Consider the following 21901-nt stretch of genomic DNA (forward strand, 5'->3'; position numbering starts at 1 on the left):
CCTTAACAGAAACTCTAATACAGATTGTTTCCTAACCGAAGCTAACATCCTCATCTTGATTTTTGTATACTACATTTCTGGCCATATGGCAAGGTCGCTAACCGGTGTCAGGTCCTACTAGCTGAGCCTTACCTAGTGATGTGCGCATGCGCAGCCGGTCCTGGTAATTACCCGGTCTACGCCGTGAACTCCATTTACCCACTAATGGAGGGCCCTTACTCTGCGCCATCCGGTGACGTCATAAGTATGCGCGCGCGGGGTGGCTACCAGCCTAAGGAAAGCGTAACTACTCCAACCCGCGCCCCTTTGAAGCACCAGTTACCTTGCCCCTGGAGTTCTTGGAGTGGCCAATGGCCCCTCCCCCTGGACGGGAACCTCCCATGGATGATGCCCGCCCCCTCAGACCTTAAAATAGCTGCTCACCGGTCATGACCTTACCGCATGCCCCAAACCTAATAAATACGACGACCTAGGAGAAAAATTCTAATGACAACTACTCTAGCTAACACATCAAAAACATCAATTTAAAGCTACAAAGGGAAAAAAGTCCTAAGCACAATTGCAATATCATAACATGTTTCATCACAGTTCACTAAAAGGGGAAAAAATTCCTAAAGAAAGCATCATCAGCATAATATACAAACCAGACACAGATCACTTATGCATATCAAGGATCTCAACAAGCACCTACAGATTACGCTTAAACTAGACTAAGACAACCTCAATCATTTAGTTTCAGGGATGGTGGGTGGGAAAAACAAGAAGCCCCGAGCGCGGGGCACAACACGCTGTGGGGGAGCGTCCAGGGAGAAGAGGGTCTCCTGGGCGCTCCCCGCTTCTTTATCCCCAAGGGGCTGGGTGGGGGTGGCTACGCCCCCACCTAGCCCCTCCCGGCACGCCCGCCCCTGACCCGGACATCCTACCATGGTATCCGGGTCAGGGAGGGCACCAGCCAATCGGTGGTGGGGCGCGCCCAGGAGGGCACGCCCCACCACCGAGGGGCACAAAGGGAGGGGGCGATCGCCGTGCCGCCATGCGGGCGGGGGGGCCAAGAGCCCCCCCTTTTCACATGGTCAGCGACTGGCTGCCGCCCCCCCCCCCCATCTGACCACACCAACACCTGACACATGAACATGATACCTGGTTATCTTTGGAAGGCGGGAGGTCGCGGGACCTCCCGGCCGTATTTATTAAGATATGAAATTAAAAGGTTTTTTAATTGCATGATCAACAATTTATACAAAAATCAGCAGGACATTAGATACAATATTGTCAACAGGTTTGAGAGGCTAACCTTAACAGAAACTCTAATACAGATTGTTTCCTAACCGAAGCTAACATCCTCATCTTGATTTTTGTATACTACATTTCTGGCCATATGGCAAGGTCGCTAACCGGTGTCAGGTCCTACTAGCTGCGCCTTACCTAGTGATGTGCGCATGCGCAGCCGGTCCTGGTAATTACCCGGTCTACGCCGTGAACTCCATTTACCCACTAAAGGAGGGCCCTTACTCTGCGCCATCCGGTGACGTCATAAGTATGCGCGCGCGGGGTGGCTACCAGCCTAAGGAAAGCGTAACTACTCCAACCCACGCCCCTTTGAAGCACCAGTTACCTTGCCCCTGGAGTTCTTGGAGTGGCCAATGGCCCCTCCCCCTGGACGGGAACCTCCCATGGATGATGCCCGCCCCCTCAGACCTTAAAATAGCTGCTCACCGGTCATGACCTTACCGCCACAGGCCAGCATTGTTAACCGACGATCTGGCCTCCCCCTACCTAGACCCAAATCAGCAATCTTGTTTAGCAAAACCCTCTAACCAGGCCCAGAGATTGTTAGACCACAAAACATTCCCCGCCTCAGTCAAGTGTACTCCATCCCCTAGGTAATACTGTTCGCCCCAGATACACCCATGTGGAATCGTCTGCAACCGGGGGGCCCGAAAAATTTTGTCCAATTGCGTGTTGATCCTCTTTACCGAGTGATTCAACGCCCTAACCGAGTCCCCCCCTCGCCACTGCCACCGAGGGATAAGTTGCGACCATACTACCGTGCAACCCGGGCAAATCCTGGCCACCCACCCCGCAGTGGAGATGATCTCCTCAATAAGGATGCGTCTCCCCAATTTGGCCAAATCATTCTCCCCCAGGTGAAGTATCACCACTGACGGGGGGGCGGGCTGTTGAGCTAAGAGTCCCTGGAAGAAGTCCCTGAACTGGGTGAGACATAGACCCCCTCTCCCGAAGAATGAAATGTCAAACCCCTTTTGCGCGGCCCTTTTTCTACGGTCTCCTGAAAGAAAAACACATTCAGCACGCCTCACATACGAGTGACCCACGATCCAAACCATTTTCTTGTGTTGATCCTGATGCTTGTTCCGTGATGGCGTAGATCGTTGATGCCCGGTGGAGAGTTCCTCCCCTGCGTCACAGGTTTGAGAAACTGCAAAAAACCAAAAACAATCCGGGTGTGAGCACCATCCTGTCACAACATGTCAATTCGCACATATCGTTTATAACAGTCAGAGGACCATCTCCCAATTTCCTTCACATTTTTAACCGGGAGGCCCCTTGCCACTACCTCAGTTGCTGCCCCAATCCTAAATGAGTGAGTGCCAAATTCCTTGGGGTCCAGACCTGCTTGTCTGATCGTCAGCTCCAAGACCCTTCTAAACTGGTACCTGGTCAAGGGCGTACCGTCGGCGTGACACAACAGTGCACCTCCCGCCATGCCCCCTCGCTGTTTATGGAAGATTTCCACATGAGCAACCGGGCAGCAAGGATTGGCACGGGCTCGGTGGAGCACTATGGTGTGACCCCGTGACTCCTGGTCGGTTTTGGATTTCTGAATTGTCACCCACATGGTATCCTCCCTGATCTTTAGACAGGCCCCTTGTAGGCCGCCCTGCTGATCATGTTTGGACGCTGCTACCAACTCACCAATTCTCAGAGCCCCATAGAAAGCCAGGGAAAATGCAGCTTTGAACAGAAGTACCTCCCACTCCGAGCTACAGACATTGTGCAGTGCCACCAATAAAGATGTCAGCCGTGCTAGCCCAATGGGCCTTCTTTTATCAGCAGGGTGACCCTGTAAACGGCGCCAACACCTCAAGGCCTTGCGCACCATAAAGGTGTTAGTGGGGTCTCGCATGCCCTTAGCCTGCGCAAAGAAGGAGACCGCCGCCCTATGCCTGCTCGCAGCCGCTACGGAGCGACCCTCCCTGTGCATCCCTTCTAAGTAGGCCGCAAAGCTGTCCTCCTGTGCCCACCTAACCTCCCATTCCTGCCCCAAGAAAGTACGGTAAGACAAAAACGCCCCTTCGTAAGCTGTCTTGGTCCTGGGGGCTAAGCTAGCAACCACGAGGTCCTGTAATCTGGGGCACCAATCTGCCAAAGTACTGCCGGGAAGTGAGCCGGAGAGGGGTCTGCTGCAGGAAGATGTTCCCTGAAAACCTGCATTTTAAAGCGAGAGAGGGAGTCAGCTGCATTATTGAGAATGCCAGGGACATGCTTGGCTTTGAAGACCACATTCATTTTCAAGCATTGCAACACAATCTCCTTTATCAGGCGCAGTATGAAAGGACAGCGCGCCCCCTGTTGGTTTATGCACTCCACCACGGTCATGTTATCTGACCAAAACACCACTGATTGATTACATAGGTGTTCGGGCCAGACCTTCAATGCCACCCAGATTGGGAAGAGTTCAAGGAAGCCAATATTGGTGGTCAAACCCCATGCTCTCCATTCTTCCGGCCATCGTTGGGCGACCCACTTGTTCGGAAAACAAAGGTTAAGGAGGGTCAAGGGGACTATGTTTATAGACCTACCAAACTCTAAACCCCCAAGTCAAGCTACAATAAACAAAGAGAGTCGGAAGGTCTGTTAAACAACATATCTGAGTCAGTGAGGTCCTAATAAAGTGACCCTTTTGGATTGCACTGAACCAGGCCCAGTGGTCACACGACACAAATATGTATAAGAAATCCTATCAGCCCACCCATCTGGCGGAGCCTCGTCATGTAGGACCTCTAACCAGAGTGGTGAGTCAAAGCCCAGATGACATGGCCAGACAACACACACTACTGGTTCATCTTGTGAAAGTGTCCGTGCCACAGAGTGGTGCTGAAAAAGTGCAGTGCAAAACAGGGAATAAAGTGTAAGTGATCTAAAATGGCGGTCGAGGCAAAGGAAAAATGTTTTTATTAAAGGTATTCACCAGGACGCCAGATTAAAAAGAAGTGTAGAACAGTGTGACAAAATCACTGTGATGCTTTGCTGTGTTGTAAATTAGGCCAACATGTTTCTGCCGAAGGTGACACTACACCGGCATTCTTCAGGGCCAACTACAAAAAGATGTTGCTACTGCAAAGGTACACTTAGACAGTTGAAAGTGAAACATAAGGAGGAACAGACCAAAATGTTTGTTAAAGGCCTGTCCGTACTACTAGTGTGGTCAACTAGACCACCCTACCATATCCTCCGGATCAGAAGTTGATAGAGGAAGATATCCCAGCAATATGTGGGAGTCAAGCCTCACCTCACCCGGCAACGGCTCGGAGATTGAGGCCTCCCCTTCGGCTTTGGTGTCTGCCTAGGGGTACCGACGGAGAGAGCGGGGCCTCAATCTCCGAGCCGTTGCCGGGTGAGGTGAGGCTTGACTCCCACATATTGCTGGGATATCTTCCTCTATCAACTTCTGATCCGGAGGATATGGTAGGATGGTCTAGTTGACCACACTAGTAGTACGGACAGGCCTTTAACAAACATTTTGGTCTGTTCCTCCTTATGTTTCACTTTCAACTGTCTAAGTGTACCTTTGCAGTAGCAACATCTTTTTGTAGTTGGCCCTGAAGAATGCCGGTGTAGTGTCACCTTCGGCAGAAACATGTTGGCCTAATTTACAACACAGCAAAGCATCACAGTGATTTTGTCACACTGTTCTACACTTCTTTTTAATCTGGCGTCCTGGTGAATACCTTTAATAAAAACATTTTTCCTTTGCCTCGACCGCCATTTTAGATCACTTACACTTTATTCCCTGTTTTGCACTGCACTTTTTCAGCACCACTCTGTGGCACGGACACTTTCACAAGATGAACCAGTAGTGTGTGTTGTCTGGCCATGTCATCTGGGCTTTGACTCACCACTCTGGTTAGAGGTCCTACATGACGAGGCTCCGCCAGATGGGTGGGCTGATAGGATTTCTTATACATATTTGTGTCGTGTGACCACTGGGCCTGGTTCAGTGCAATCCAAAAGGGTCACTTTATTAGGACCTCACTGACTCAGATATGTTGTTTAACAGACCTTCCGACTCTCTTTGTTTATTGCGACCCACTTGTTCCCCAGGATGGCGCCAAAGCCCACACTACCAGCCGCGTCTGTCCATAAACCCAACTCTGCTGATGTGGTGGGAGGACCGGGCCACACTACCCTGCCATTGAAATCCTCCAGGAACGCCATCCATATGAGCATATCCTGGCGAACCTCAGATGACAACCTCGTGCGGTGATGTTTCTCCCGTAGTCCCTTCATTGCCTGGGCAATGGAGCGTGAGAACGGGCGTGCCATAGGGATAACCCGCAGAGCGAAGTTCAGTTGCCCCACCACCTCCTGTAATTGTTGCAAGGAAACCTTGTGTTTGCGTAGGCATTGTCGCAGCGCTGCTCTAAACCTAGACACTTTGTCCTGGGGCAACCTGAAGCATCCTTCCACTGAATCAATTTCGATACCGAGAAATTCCAAGCAGGTGGATGGCCCAAACGTCTTCCCCAGCGCTAGCGGGACCCCAAAAGCCCGCATGAGCACGCAAAATTCCGGCAGTGCCCAGGCACACTCCTGAGAGCCCGCCGCACCTAAGAAGAGAAAATCATCCAGGTAATGCATGACCTGCTGGTGGCCCGTCGCCTGTCTCATGACCCATTCTAGAAAAGAGCTAAACGTCTCGAAATATGCACATGATATGGAACAGCCCATGGGCATGCATTTATCCATGTAAAACTTGTCTTCAAAAGTGAAACCTAGGAGATGATGATCAGCTGGGTGGACTGGGAGGAGACGGAAAGCAGATTCTATGTCTGACTTTGCCATCAGGGCCCCTGGCCCCAGGGCACGCAACAGGTCCACCGCCTGGTCAAATGAGGCATATTTTACACTACAAATCCCTTCATCAATCGCATCATTCAAAGACGCTCCTCTGGGCGCCGACAGGTTGTGGATCAGTCTAAACTGGCCCTTCTCTTTTTTGGGAACTACTCCTAGTGGTGAACACACAAAATTGGGGACGGGCACCCTCACAAATGGGCCAGATATCCTGTCCAGAGACAGTTCTTTGCTAATTTTTGCTGCCACCACTGTAGGGTTGAGTTTCACTGACAATTGATTCTTGCAATGGGCGCTACCTGTGTACCCCCCTGCCGGGATCCTAAAGCCTTGGGAGAACCCTTCCTGAAGTAGTGTGGCTGCTGTGTGGTCCGGATATCTATTTAACCATGGGATCATTGCCAGAACATCTACAGGCGTGGGGGTACCCAACTTGTTTGTACTACACTGGCTTTCCTCTTCCCATCTGACCATGGTTGCCCTGCTTGGACCTGCAAGATGCTTCTGGGTGTGAGGGGTGACCACAGGCCCCGCATGCATGTTTAAATCTACAGGTGCCCGGGGCCCTTGTGCAGGTGCGCCTATTAAAATCCCAGCACACCCCTTTCTTCTCTGACCCGCCGCCCCTATTCCTACCCGGGACCTCACCCACTTGGGGTGGCCGAAAGGGCTGTTGAGGTCTGGCGGAAAAAACCTTGACTGCACTGGTGGACTGATGGGGGGGCGAGCTCTCTGAGAATTGCTGATGCCATGACATAGAGTCAACCTTGTCCCATGTCAGTGATGGATTAAATTCCAAGGCTTTCCTGAAATTGACATCATACCCTTTCCACGCATCCCCAGAGTACTGTTCACTCCACCCCACAATCCTGCTCTGATAGCACGCTAATGGCGCCTGCACATTGGGGGGTCGTTCAGCCTTGATAGCTGTGAACACTGCGAAAGCCCTGATCCAGTTAAGCAGAGTTTCTTCCACCCTAAATCTAGAACACTGTGCCCTCCATTCACTTGGATGCATCCACTCCTTTAGCGTCTTTGCATGCTCCATTTCCCTATTATCAAGCAGTAATGAATAAATGTACACATATTTATCAGCCCAAATCATCTCCTTCACAGTCTGTGACACATGTTGTGCTAAATTCTCACTCCTGGAGGGTATAGAACCATCTCCCAAGAGAGGCAGCGCCACCTCCTTACCATTTCCAGGCACCTGGGCCGGCTGCCCACCATCTCCGTTCGGTTGGGCGGGACTGGAACCTGCGAGGGAAGAAGATGAGGGCACTGCAGTACTGTCAGCCACCGCTGCAAATTTAATCTTTTCCACCAATTTTGCCGCTTCTGCGGCATGATCTGACGAAGCCGGTAACACCCCCCCCTTCTGTAGCCACGGCATCAAGGCCGTAATCTGAGATACCAGTTCAGGGGGGATTGAGTCTAAATTGCCTGCTGGGACTGCCGGCGCCACCGGGGGCATAACCGGCGGCAGAGGTGTAGGAGGCAAGGGCGCTGCCGGTGGCGGTAAACCCGTAAGTGGGATGGGCGCCACGGGTGAAGGGGCAGGCCCGGCAGGGGGGAGCGCCGGCGGATTGACAGGGGCTGGCGCTGCGGGAATAGGAACCATTGGCGTAGGTGCCAGAGGCGCTGGAGCCACAGGAACAGGTATAATTGGTACTGGAACTAACGGCTCGGGGGGGGCGCAGTGTACCTGGGCTTCTTGGCCTTAGACCTCTTAGGCGGGGTAACAAAATCCCCCATTGGCAAGGGGGCCGTCCTCTGGCGAACAGGCCTACCCGATGGGCCAGGTGCCTCATCAAACCTCTCATTAAAGCGAGCCTCTAATTCATCAATTTTCCCCAATCGCTTGTTAATGTTGCTCATTTCAAGCATCATGGTCTGCATCATAACCTCCATCCTGGACCCTCCTTTACCACCCCTTGGCCCTGGCATGTTCAAAACCACCAAGGACTGCCTACACTCCTAATGATACAATTGTGCGTACTCGCGCTTTGTACCTTCACCAGATGGAGGATGTCCAGGGGGCTGTAAGCACCATGCAACGGCGGCCGCAACACCACCGGCTTATCCGGCTATGTCAGGGGTGAGTAAACCTAGTGTAGACCCACCCGGCGGCAACCAGGAGCGATGAAATGCTAGCCCCCCGTTCTCCTCTTACCGACCAATCCTGCGTACTCCACTCCGTTCTTGAGTCCGCAACCGCGTCCTACGTCCACCTCTTTGCGCTGATCAATTGAACTGCAGCGATGTTGTCTCTAAGCGCCTGTAATAGAAAAATAATCAGTACCTGGGAGTATGAGGCTGATACAATTTGTTGAAAAACCAGGGCCTAAAGAGGGTTGCAATACCTGAAAACTTGACCCCCTTTCTTATCCCCCCACCTCAACACTGCCTTTGCCTGTTGCCTGTATGTCTTAGACAGTTCAAAAGAACACCCCCGGTTACTGTCTAGAAAGGGCGCCAATTAAACAATCCCACTGGTAGAGAGACCCTTGTTTCCTAATTAAAACGAGCCCAAAATTGCATTCATTAAATCAAAGGCATCCACATAAATTCAAAGGCACCCTTTCCCCTGGTCTCCCATCCAGGTCCTGCCCTGGTCGACCCTGCTTCGCAACTTACACAGCTCCACGTGCAGCCAGCTGATTTCACCACGCGCTGAAATCCGGAGATAGGGGACAATTATAAAACGAATGCGAGGAGCGGAGAAGGTGTTGTTTTCAGTTTGTCGATGCTTGACCCAAAAAACACCTAGCGCTTCGCTATGGCCTCTCGCCCCTTACAGCACACTCCCGCTCGGTAGCCTGGTTCTGTAGAGCCCCCCCACCGCTACAACTGGTCATGTGCAATACCTCGATCTTCCGCGAAACCGTTCCCCTTATGCACCCACGTCGGTTGTGCTCCACGTGGCTCTGGCGCACTTTCAGCGCCGAGAAATACCTCAGTCTCCCGCAAATCCAGCACCCATACGGCGCTCGACGTGGCCCGATAAAAATTGCAGCCTTGACCTCGCTGCCCCGATGTGCACCCGAAGATCGCCGGGCATCCGCCGCTGGATCTCACAGCCGCTTCCTCCACAGGGCTCGGGCAACCGGGACCTGAAATAAAAAATGGACAATAATTAATAAAACAAGAAGCCCCGAGCGCGGGGCACAACACGCTGTGGGGGAGCGTCCAGGGAGAAGAGGGTCTCCTGGGCGCTCCCGCTTCTTTATCCCCAAGGGGCTGGGTGGGGGTGGCTACGCCCCCACCCAGCCCCTCCCGGCACGCCCGCCCCTGACCCGGACATCCTACCATGGTATCCGGGTCAGGGAGGGCACCAGCCAATCGGTGGTGGGGCACGCCCAGGAGGGCACGCCCCACCACCGAGGGGCACAAAGGGAGGGGGCGATCGCCGCGCCGCCATGCGGGCGGGGGGGGCAAGAGCCCCCCCTTTTCATTTCTCCTGATTAGGTCCTCTTTCTATGTTTGCAAAGATGAATATGCCTCTCAGTATTGTTTTCGTGCAGGAAGGTGCACCTTCCTGTACAAAAACAATCCTGCTTGCAATTCAGGCACCCTTGTACCATGATGTAAGGGCGTCTGCATTGGCGCGAGACTCTTAAAAGGGCGCCAGCACAGGTGAAAAGGCAGGAATGTACCTCATTTTCTTGAATAAGGCAGATTCCTGCCCTTTCTCTGACCGGGAGTGCAGCCCAGCAAGTTGACTTTTTCATTAACAGATCCCTCAAAATTAAGTTGGTATCCTCAGATTGATTTGAGGGTGCAATGCCAGTACATTGAACAGAATATAGTATGAGTGATGGGTGGCCTCAATTACATTTAGGAAAACTCCAACCTCCGCATTGAAATTAAAACATTGATTCTTTTATATTTGTTTGTGAATTAGATTAAATACTTCATCATTTGTATTTTTGTTTTGTGAATGCTGCTTGTTTTCATGATTGTTTGTATCATTTTTAGTTCCAATCAGCCAAATTGCTGATTCCCATAATGACTCAGGGGGGGTCCGTGTATTTCTATGATGATTCAGCAGGGGTCCTCGGATTTAAGTAATGATTATATGAGGGCCCAGAGAAGTCAAAAGATTAAGAACCCCTGGTCCACACTAGTGGGTACTTTTGTGTCACTTTATTTAAATTCACGAAGCCATCCTTCCCTTGTAATGGCTGGTTTCCAGGTGCGCAGTGAAGTGTGTAGTCAAATATAAAACCTAAAGTAATATTGCAAGTACTGCATAAAGAACGTCTCTAAGTGCTTCTTACTGGAAAATACATTTTCAGATTTCTTATCACTGACAACAAAACGTTAATGGCGTATGGGGTGTTCACCCTGAAGATGGTTACAGTAAAATCATTTAATTATCATTCGCCTTTTATCTGCCTTTAAAGTGTGAATGGCCCATTAACAAACACATGATACAAGGAGTAGAGTTACAGAACCATTATTGGAAGTTACATAAAAATGTCTTGAACTCACAGCAGCCAGACATAGCTACAGTTACACAAAATTTCAAATAAGATGAACAACGTGCGAAAGAAGTAACAAAAACGTGCACGCTTGAGATAAATATTAATGGGCCCAAAAGAGCTAGCTGTCACTGAATGCGGATTATTGTTTTTATTGTAGATATTTTCAAGAGGACAGACTTTGCTCCAAGAAACAACATATGTTTTCGTGGAAAATATTTTTACAAACAGAGTGGTGTGTGAGATCAGTTAAGGCCGGACTAAGTAAACGAGGATGTGATGGATGGAACTGTACTAACTCATAACTGAGACACTACACTTGCCTTTTCACACTCCACTTTTGTCTTAAATATAACACAATATGAGACATAGTGGCAGCTGGTTTGACCAAAATTACGTAATTCTTTGGCCAAGATTTGAAGACGGATTAGAAAACAAGTGTCCTGCTCAAAATGCAAACATCAACCCCGAGCTACACATCCCTTCCAAGCACATTGGAATGTTCTGTTTATCTAAGGACTATAGGGTCTAAAGTTTAACAAAAATCTACCAGATTGTTTATTTAACTGATAGTATATGTCTCCAATATTGAGAGTAGGGTGGTTTTAAGATATTATTTGACTATAGTTGCTCTGCTGTTATTTATTTACTTTACACATCATAGAACACATTTCTATCAAAAAGGAATCAGTGTCCTTCACTATAACTTTACAGTAAATAGCCTGATGGGGCTGTCATTACGACTCTAAGGGTTTTAAGTTAAAAACAATGCCTGTCTATTCTATGTGATTTGAGATAGCCATTAATATGTGAGTATTGTAGAGTATGAGGAGGCACATGGCACCATACCAGTGCACCATCATGGGCAGCCTCCATTCAGTGGCAACATCTGCCACTTATTAGGTCAAAGCCTACCAGACAGAGCAGCTGTATCGCCGTGAAAAAGATTCTTGTGGGCATTCTGAAGCTTCTGTGGGAATGCATTCAGCTCATTGCTTACCATTGGCTTTGCAGTTTGTAACTCACATTTCCTGGTTTTCTATTTGCTGGGTTTATTTGATTTAGTTTGTCCAGCATGTCTTCGCCACTCCCGGGAAGCAAACCTTGTTCACTAGTGCTTCTTTTATTTGTCCACAAGTCCTCAGTTTCTGTATAAAGGCCTTTTACATTTTGTTCTTATCTTGTCACATTTGCTGTGCGTTCAAAGACAGAGGTCAAATGTCAAATTCCGTCTTTAAAGGGAGCTTGGTGTTTACTTTTCTTTCTCTGACTTCAATGTGAGAGGAGTAATGTGACAATCTTGTCTTAAATGTATGTAAATAAAGATTGCACATATTTCAGAATGTATCAGACGTACAAAAGCACAATTGAAGCACTTTTTTGTAATTCGGATGTCTGGTGGAGGAAAGTATTTAATATAATAAAAGAATAGTGCACAGGGTGTTGCCATTTCCACACTTGATAGTTTGTGTTCTATTTTCTCTGTAAAACTATAAGGGTTATTTACAAGCACAGTGCGCCACTGGACCATCACTTTTTATGATGTTCCTGTGGCGCACTAGGCTTACCATTATCCAAGAGGCCATGTAAAGTTACCCTGCGCAGCTTTTCATTGCCTCATAGATTTAACGTAAGGTAACACAGGGTGAGTCAGTGCGTTGCCTCACACTGCGATGGGGAAGCATGGGGAAGCATACCATGGGCATCACAGTGGGTGTTCCCACCTTATACCCATGGCATTTGACACATTCCCAGATTTACAACATGCATTAATCCTGGGAATTAGTCAAAAGCCTGCGCCACCACAAGAGTGGAGAAGGGGTGTTTTGTGAAGGAAGATGTACCTTACCCCACAAAACATCCTGATTTACCATGGTGCAAGGGTGCTGGCATTGGCATAGGGCAGCCATTTGTGCCCCAGCAATGTGGATGAGAACAAGAATAAGCAGTATCTTTTAGATGCTGCACATTTCTGCCCTTTTCTTTTGCTGTAGAGAAGTGCAGCAGGAAGGCTTGCAGCACTGTCCTAAGCCAAAATATTTTAAATGAGGCCCTCTATGAGTGAATGGAATTGTCATTTCAATTGAGAATCTGTTGTCTGTAATTGGAGCTCTCTACCACATCATGCATGTTCCACACTACACCACTCCACTCTACATCACTCCACTACACACCACTCTACCGCACTATGACCATCTACTGCATGACACAACACTTGACATCATGACACCGTGCTTCTCAAAACAATACTCTACTCCATGACACTCCACTCTAAGCCACTCCATGCTACTTCAAACTGGACCACCTACTCTACGACACACCAGTCTACAATAAAACACTCCACTCTGTGCTATGACACTTCACTCTAGGCTACGCCACTCCACTCTATGCCTCTTCATTCTATGCCACATCGCTCTACACAACTCTATGCCATGCTACTCCACTGTACACCCCTAACATTCCACTCAACCTCACTCTACTCGTCTCTACACCACTCCACTCCACAAAACTCTACTGCAGTCCACTCTGCGACACTCTATGACACTCTAGGCCACTTCACTCTAGGCCACACCACTCCACTCTATTCCACTCCACCCTACAACTCTACTCCACTCTACCCCCTTCACTCTAAACCCTTACGCTCTACAACCCTCAACTAACGGCACTCCAGCCTACGAAGTTGCACTTTATGAAACTCTACTCTATGCCAATCCACTCCACAACACTCCACAGCACTCTATGACCCTGATCTCTATTACACTCTACTGCACGCCACAACATTGCATGAGCCGCACATGCTTTTTCTCCCTGTGCCCTGCACTGTCCTTCATGACTTGCATGTGCTAAGATACTTGTGATTCCTGTCTCTGTATTGCTGTCTCTGCACATGTATACAACCGATTTTGCATGTCTTTCTTATTGTGCTTTCTATATATCCAGTCTTGTACTCCTCAGTCCTTCTCTCTAAAAGCCTGTTCATATTGTGCATGTACGTCTGCGCTCCCTCTGTGGCATGTGATATTGGGCCCTCTCTGCAGAATGTGATGAGGGGTCACCTGAGTCTCCAATATCTCACAGCTATACATTGACCTTGGGCTGAATGGGGCCCCACTAAAGGGATGGGTAATCCCCTGCACCACAGAATCTGCAGGGGCCTGTGTTACAGCCCTGGCTCACACTCTTGTTCTCTCTCTACTCATAAAGGCAGCTTAGAAAATCTAGCTCTCTACTGTTCTTTTTCTTTCTCGCTCTCACATACCCAGTCCTGCATGACGCCCTCCAGGTCTCTCTTCCTGCCCAGCTATGCATGACTTTCTACAGATCTCTCTCTCTACTGGTATCCACTCATATCCAGGAGCTAGTCCAGCGCATCTCTCTTCTACTATCTGTGTCCAGGCCTGTCCTCTGTAGCTGTCTTGCTATCTTCCTCTACCTTGGTACCCATACCATTTACAGCTCTCCCTCTACTTTTACTTGGGCCAGCCCTGCATTTCTCTCCCCATCCCTCTCTCTTGCCTGTTCCCAGATCTGCTTGTTCCCTCTCTATGTCTGTTAAGAACACCCAATGTCACACTTCCAGGAGAAATCCAACAACTACCTCTCAGAAAAACAATTAGGCAATAGGCCCTAGTACACACTTTTTTGGGGGGCCCTACGCTGACATCAAGAACCAGTTTCCCACAGGCGTCTGCTTCAGTAACACAATAATTCCATGGGGAGCTAGTCTCGTGCAGGGTCAGACTGGGAACCCAAAGCAGCCCTGGTGATTTTCTCAGACCAGGCCCTAGGGAAGTAACTGCATGGTCCCAGGAGTTTGGAAAAAGCTTGCAGGTTTTGTTCCTGGGGACCGATATTACAGCACTGCTGCAAAACCAGCCCCAAGTATCAAATCCGGTCCCTACCCTTCCAGACTCCCTGGGAAATGCCCTATGCCATCTAAAGCCAGTGTGGCCCTCGTGTCGTGGGACAAGATCAGACTGGGACAACATATAGGCCTGAGCACCAAATTAAAAGAGGCCCCCATTAGCAAATCGGATGGGAAACAACTGGCCTATATTTGCAAATCAGGGCCGTTTTAAACTTGTAAAGACAAGCTGTAATTGTGTTTTACAAGATATGGAAGACTAAATCCATCTTTGTTTGCTGCAAGCAATGCTTGTGGTAATGTCAGGGAAATCAACCGTAAAAACCAATCCACCAGACCAAACAAAAGCCCTCTAGCAGCTAAAAAACAGTCATATACTGGCCTGTTGAGCTAGACCTTCAGCACAGCCACGTTGACCTATAGAACAGTCAGACCCTGGTGTGGTGTCAGTTGTGAAGGTTGATGTCTACAGTGTCCGACAGGAAAAGAGAAAAGCTGTGAAACGTTATGTTTTAGTGATATTTACAGACATGGTGGGAATCGTGTTATAGAAAAAACTCACCTACTTGACAGCCAAGCCAGTTCTATTGATCTCCTTCAAGACAGGATCCATGTGCCAGGACGAATCAACTCCCTAGACATCTCCAACTCATCCCCAACATCTGAACCGACGAGTCTGCAGAAAAAGAAAAAATACCTTCATGCACTGCATGACATAGCAGCACTGCAGATATATTCTTGATAATGAGGACATTCCCTCTTGACAGTAAGGACATCTCTGCGACTCCCTCTCTCTCTGAGCACCCAATCTCCCCTCCACCAAGTGCACCACTGTACCCAGATTAGGATTTCTTCAACAAGAGAGGGCTGTGTGCAAATCATATTGCTCTGGCCTGGCCAAGGTCATTAAGTAGTTCTTGTGTACATTCTGACACTGTATGTATGTCCATCTTTCTTCCACTTTGAGACTAGCCCTCTTTGTACTCAAAAAAACATCTTCACGTTTCATTTTCGTTTGTTCTCTGTCCCAGTTTTCTACTGTGGGCAGTAAGTGCAACATTGTGGATACACCAGACGAACTATGTGCCCTCCTGTGGCAGAAGGTGTGGATTCAGGGCGACATCTCACCTCTCCTCTCCATAATAGCAGGCCATTCAGTCATGCTGTGAGCATTCGGAACAATATTCTGGCTATCCCGAGAACTATGGAGACATTATTGACTGTGTGAATTCAGGGTGACATTCAGTCAATCTGAAGCATATTAGGGACTGTAGGGAGACAATCAGCTGCAAGTCAGTACTATATTCAGGCTATGCCAGTCTTAATAAGGGGCAATTCATGCCTAAAAGCAGTGATTAAGACTGGCATTATGACCTTCCCTCATATAATAGGACCCCATCGCTGACATACTGTTGGCATTCTTGATGACATTATTGCTATGCCAGGCATAATAGGGACCCTTCCATGACTTATAGCAGCCATTCAGGGAAACAGTATGTCTGTGGGGGGCATGCAAGGTCCATCTGTGACATAGGCAGTGACATTCTGGCTAAACCTCAGAAAACAGAGGCTGGAGGCCCTTCTTTGACACATTAAGAGCACTAATGGTAACATTCTGGTTATCACAAATACAATAGAGGCCAACTCTTCGCATAGTTTTCAAGGCGGTATTCTGGCTAACCCTCGCAGAACATAGTGCCAACAATTAAAAATACTGCTGGCATCTGGTATGACATCAGGATAACCAAGGCATAAAAGGAACAGTCACAAACAAAGGGAGTAAAAGTTAAAGCGGGCTTTGCTTATACTTCCATGATAAGTAAGAAAACACACTTAAAAGAAATAGGGTTGAAGCAACCAGTATTTTGATTGAATACAGTGCATGTCCAGATCTCTCAGGGTTGATAAAGGTGTTCTCTCGCAACATTTTGTGGTATGCTTTATCCTTGGGCTTTTCTTCATCCCAACAATAATCATGTTGGAATGGGCATAATAGGATGTGATCATATGGGAGTTCTTGATATTAGATGTGGGGATCAGAGTTGGATCTATGACAAGAAATAAAATTGTCTTAGATTAAACATAAATCATTTATTTCCTATTGGTTATTCTGATAAGGTAATAACTGCCACACTGGTTCGTGAGTCTTTCGTCCTATGTTATATATTGTGTCTCATGTCTTAGTGATATCCCGATTTGTCAGTAAATCCACAAAAAAGCAAATAACACATAAACATGCAGAAATACTCGCTTGTTTCTTCTCCGAAATTTTCCTTTCGAAACAGACCTGGACACATACCTAATTAGACCTACAAAAAGACAAAAACTAAATTGAATGCAGATTGAAAACACAGTATACTCTCTTCACGATCAGTAGAGGGGAGAGGAAGAATTGGAATTTGGTGACATCTTACTCGTGAAGAAGTACTTCAGGGGGGATTTGATGTTAATGCAATACAAGTATATCTTTTTCTAGCTTGACTTCCTGGACATAATCAAGCTAACCAACTCTCTCCACATACAGAGGCCTATTTACGAATGCATTTTGTTGTACTGCAATTGTTCCACTAAAGCATTACAAAATGCTGTTCACAAACCTGCAAGTGTAAATATTCGCCTACATTTTTCTATAGGGGGAGCTGCACACTACTAGTACTAAATGTGGAAGAGACTAGGGAGAGTGTCTCGAAAAAGGGACCCAAAACAGTGGTATATCACTCCAACTCAAAGCTGGGATAAGTCCAGCACCACACATGGCTAGCCACAGGTACTCCAACACCTTCTGCAGAAAATAATGGAGGTAGAGACTTAAAATAAAACTCAGTACTGAGCCCTAAAAAAAAATGGAAAAAGAATACATAGTCGGAAAGTTAGGTAACCCTGACACCCAAGGCTTGGTGGTGGGGCCTGGGGCCTGGGGCCCAAACCCTTTTTATAAAACATTTTGCTGTAAATTCTTGGATGATCTGTGAGTCTGTGGCATCGTTTTTTAAAATAAGTGTAGCCTCAGCACCTTTCAGGAACCCCCTAGTGGGCAGTGGGGAAAGTATTGTGTATAAAGGCCCCTCCAAGCACCAAAGAAGCCTCAGGGACCCCTTCTTCCAGGGCTGATCATTTAAACAAAGAGCAGGGTGCAATGTGGCCCCCTCCTGTCCCCAGAGGCTGTCCTTTAATTAAGGGGGGCAAGTATACCCACTCCTGAGGCAAACAAGGACCCCTTGCCTCACGGCTGGCTCAGATACGGTGTCCCGGGGTCACCAACCTCCTGGAAACAGGATTTTTTTTCTTGCCCATGGGCATACAAGTGACAAGTTCTCCCTCGGGCTGGAACACAAAGCGGATGCCCCCCTGGTGGGAGAACAAAACATTTCTCCCACCATGCGCTCTCAGGCAGTGAATTACTTTGATTGCTCCCACCCCATGGGTGAAAAAGACAACTGGTCCCGTGGGGTTGGAGCAATGACGTCTCCGGCTGCACTAACAATGCGTGCAAGTAGAGGAGCCAGTGGGGCGTGGGGATAATAAGACTCTCCATGCAGCCCTCAATGAGAGACACAGTGTGGGGTGCCACAAGGGGGCACCAAGGCGTCCAACTTAAAAAAAAAGAAATTAACAGGACAAGTTGTGGCATGCATCGGGTGGGCACTTGGGCATGCTACTTTATAATAAAAAAGAGGCAGTGCCGGTTGGTCCATGGGGCCCTGGGGCTCTCCTGCAGCCCACTAAAATATTAATGATGTGGGATGTCCCGGGTAGGCACTGGGGCCCCCATAGAAAAAAATGCCAGCTCTTGAGCAGGGATCTTGTAGGGAGCTAGCGAGGTAGTGTGTGCCATGGGGCTCCCCTCACTGTCCCTTATTAAAAAAGATCAGTGAGTGACCCGGGTGGGACTTGGACACCCCCGAAACAGTATGTAAATCAAGCAAAAAGTGATTAATAATTGAGCAGCCACAGAGGCTCATTTATTATTCACTGCTTCTTCAAGGAGTACCCCTTAATGCCCCGGGAGCGCTATTTACAAATATTTTGTTTTTGATGATGTCCCTAGAAGGGACAGGGACATCACCAATTTTTTGTTAATGCTTTAATGCTGTGGAGGGGCTATAGGGAGTTCTGCAGCCCCACCAGCAACACTAGAAAGAAAAAGCAAGTAACCTGGGTGATTGGAATCATGACACCAAGAGAACTTACCATAATTTTCAAAGGCATTTCCCAGACTGGGGCTTTTGTCTACAGCTGGAAGTGCAGTGCAAATAGGGGCCTATGGTTGCATTTTATGTGTAAAGCTTTAACCAGCTGGTCAAAGGGGCTACTCACCGAGCTGGGCATACGCTCGACAGCATTTTTACCAACGATGAGAGGATATCGATTGAGGAATCCATCCATCTGTCATGGTCTGACCATATGGCCGTCCCATTCCTACTTAGTTATCCCAGTACACCTATGCCCCCAAACATACCTAGCAAACAGGAACTTCGTAGGAACTACAAAGCCATCTCAAATAGTTCCCTCTCCAGGTGGGCATCTAAATGGTGCCCCTCTCAGGAAGAAAGTGCCCCCATAGCCGCAACGCAGTTTGACAGAACCATGATGGAAGCTTTAGATGAATTAGCCCCCCTACAACTCTGCCGACGTACTAGGAAAAGGCCCTCAGCTCCTTGGTTCTCGGAACACCTGAGACTCCTGAGAGAGGAGGTCGGGAGACAGGAGCGCCTCTGGCATACAGGATGGAACCTAAAAGATAAGGAAGCTCATAAGATATTGCTTAGAAAATATAAGGCCGAAATTATTAAAGCCAAACAAGAGCACTTCACGACTCTGACCACCTCATTGTCCTCTCCTAAAGAGCTCTTTAGGGTTGTAGATTCTCTTATAACCCTCCAATCCCCTGATCCTGTAGTGGCGTCCCAAGAGCTCTGCAATAACATCGCCTCTTTCTTTCAGACTAAAATATCTGATATATACTCAGCCCTGGAGCTACAAAAATCGCTCATGAGTAAGCCCCCCACTTTAGGGCCTATGGACCCCGCCCCGGTACAATTAACCCTCCCGGGAACCCTAGACTCCTTTCCCCCTCTCTCCGTGGACACGCTTGACTGTCTACTCAACAAAACCAAGTCTGGCTCTCCTCTGGATGTATGTCCCCTAAGGATTCTTAAACAGTGCAGGGAAACCCTCCTGCCTCCTCTGGTAGACATCATGAACAGAGCCATGAGAGATGCGGTCTTTCCCATTCAGTGGAAAAGAGCGGTTGTAAAACCTCTCCTGAAAAAGCCCTCCCTGGATCCGTCGGTCTTAAAAAATTTCCGGCCAATTTCCCTACTCCCTGCCCCAGCAAAAATGCTGGAGGCGCACCTCAACTCGCACCTTGCCGCTTTCATTGAGAGCTCGGAATGCCTCGACTTCTCCCAACATGGTTTCAGGAGGGATCACAGTACTGAGTCAGCCCTCACCATTGTGTTGGATAACATACGCACACAGGTTGATGAGGGCCAGACCACCCTCCTGATCCTCCTAGATCTGACTGCGGCATTCAATACCCTCTCTCCCTCAGTACTAACAACTCAGCTGAGGGAGATTGGGGTACGTGGAGCAGCCCTGGATCTTCTCACGTCTTTTCTCACCCATCGAGTACAAAGAGTGAAGCTGGGGGAGTACCTATCTCCATCCCTCCCTGTGCAATGTGGGGTCCCTCAGGGGTCGGCTCTTAGTCCGACCCTATTTACCATCTATGTGACCCCACTTGCCAGGCTTATCAGATCTTATGGGATGGAGATAGTTTCCTATGCAGACGACACCCAGATCCTAGTCTCTCTCTCCCACGCTAGCGTCCCGACTGCCTCCAATTTTAGATCCTGCATGGAGGCTGTCGGTAAATGGGTGATCACAAACTCGCTCAAACTAAATGGAGAGAAGACAGAGGTGATGGTGTTCGGAGGGAAAGAGGAAATATGGTCTTCCAGCTGGTGGTCAGACTCACTAGGAGCCTGTCTCACCCCTACCTCCTCCGCTAAAAATCTGGGGGTCATGATAGACCCTGCCCTTGACATGAGCAAGCAGGTCAGTCGAACCATCTCTACCTGCTGGGGCATTATCCATATCCAGAGAAGGATTAGGAACTACCTCTCCCCTCAGGCAAGGAAACAGCTAGCTGTTGCCCTTATCGGCTCAAGAATAGACTACTGCAATGCGCTGTATGCAGGCTTGAAAAAGAGCCTACTGCAGCGCTACCAGGTAGTCCAAAATGCCGCTGCCAGGTTCGTCCTGGATCTTACCAGGCGCACCTCAGCCACAGCGGCTAGAAAGCTGCTACACTGGCTCCCTGTCGAGGCACGGATCCACTTTAAGACCGTATGCCTGACATACAGGGCTTTGGCCAGAAATAGCCCCTCTGGCCTAGGATCTATCCTGTCCCGCTACTCTCCCACTAGGAATCTACGGTCTTCCGGCAGACTCCTGTTATCGACCCCCCCGTTTCAGGAGAGCGAAATGGGGTGGCAGGGCCTTCTCCACTCTGGCCCCTAAGTGGTGGAATGCTCTTCCCCTGGAAATAAGATCACTGCCCACCTTTCAGGCATTTAAAAGGGCTTTGAAAACTCACTTTTTTGCGCAAGCGTACCTGTAGCGATGTAGTGAACTCTATTTTTTGATCTGTTTTGTTAGGCGCCTTGATGCCTTCGGGTTATTGTTTGCGCGTTATAAATTTTATTCATTCATTCATTCATTCAAACATGTATCACGTAAAATACAAGGCTATTCCATGGTTATTTTGTAACATTAAATTTGTTTGAGGTGTAAAATGTTAAAAAGTGAAACAGAGATATATGTTTCTTTTCTTTTCTGGAAAAAAAAATGTAACTCTGTTAATTTATTTTCACATTCGTCACCCCCAAAATGTAATAGTAAAAGCTATGTAAAAGTGTGATTCAATAACACTTTAGGAAATATGTTTTGTCATTATTGAAATGACTCATGTTTGAATAAAATTATTTGTAAAAATATGATATATCTCCTTAATATATAGGATATGTTTTGGGTGCAGATGGAGGGTTTGGCTGGTTGAAGTAGTCAGCTGCAGGGCCTGGCCTTATCCCCCACCATTCGCAGCATAGGGTTGGTCCTGCGGATCGCTTCCCGCTGCAAATGGCCAAAGACCGTTCATTCCAAAGGGTGGCTTTACATATGGCAAATTAATATTACTTTACATGAAAAAAAAAACTAGAAATTCTCTCAAAAACCAAAGGTTAAAGTAGCATTTTAATTAGATTAAATGTTTAGTAGCAATGTACCATTTTAAACTCTTAAACACCAACCACAAAAACTCACCAGTTATAGTTATCTCAAGTAACTATAACCTGTGCTCTAAGGTAACTATAACTCACCCCCTTGCCATGCGCTGCTAATTACCCCACATTTTGCATCACTCAAAATATCTATGTCATCATTGATGATA

The sequence above is a fragment of the Lissotriton vulgaris genome, chromosome 8 (assembly GCF_964263255.1).
Source record: "Lissotriton vulgaris chromosome 8, aLisVul1.2, whole genome shotgun sequence".
NCBI classification, from domain to species: domain Eukaryota; kingdom Metazoa; phylum Chordata; class Amphibia; order Caudata; family Salamandridae; genus Lissotriton; species Lissotriton vulgaris.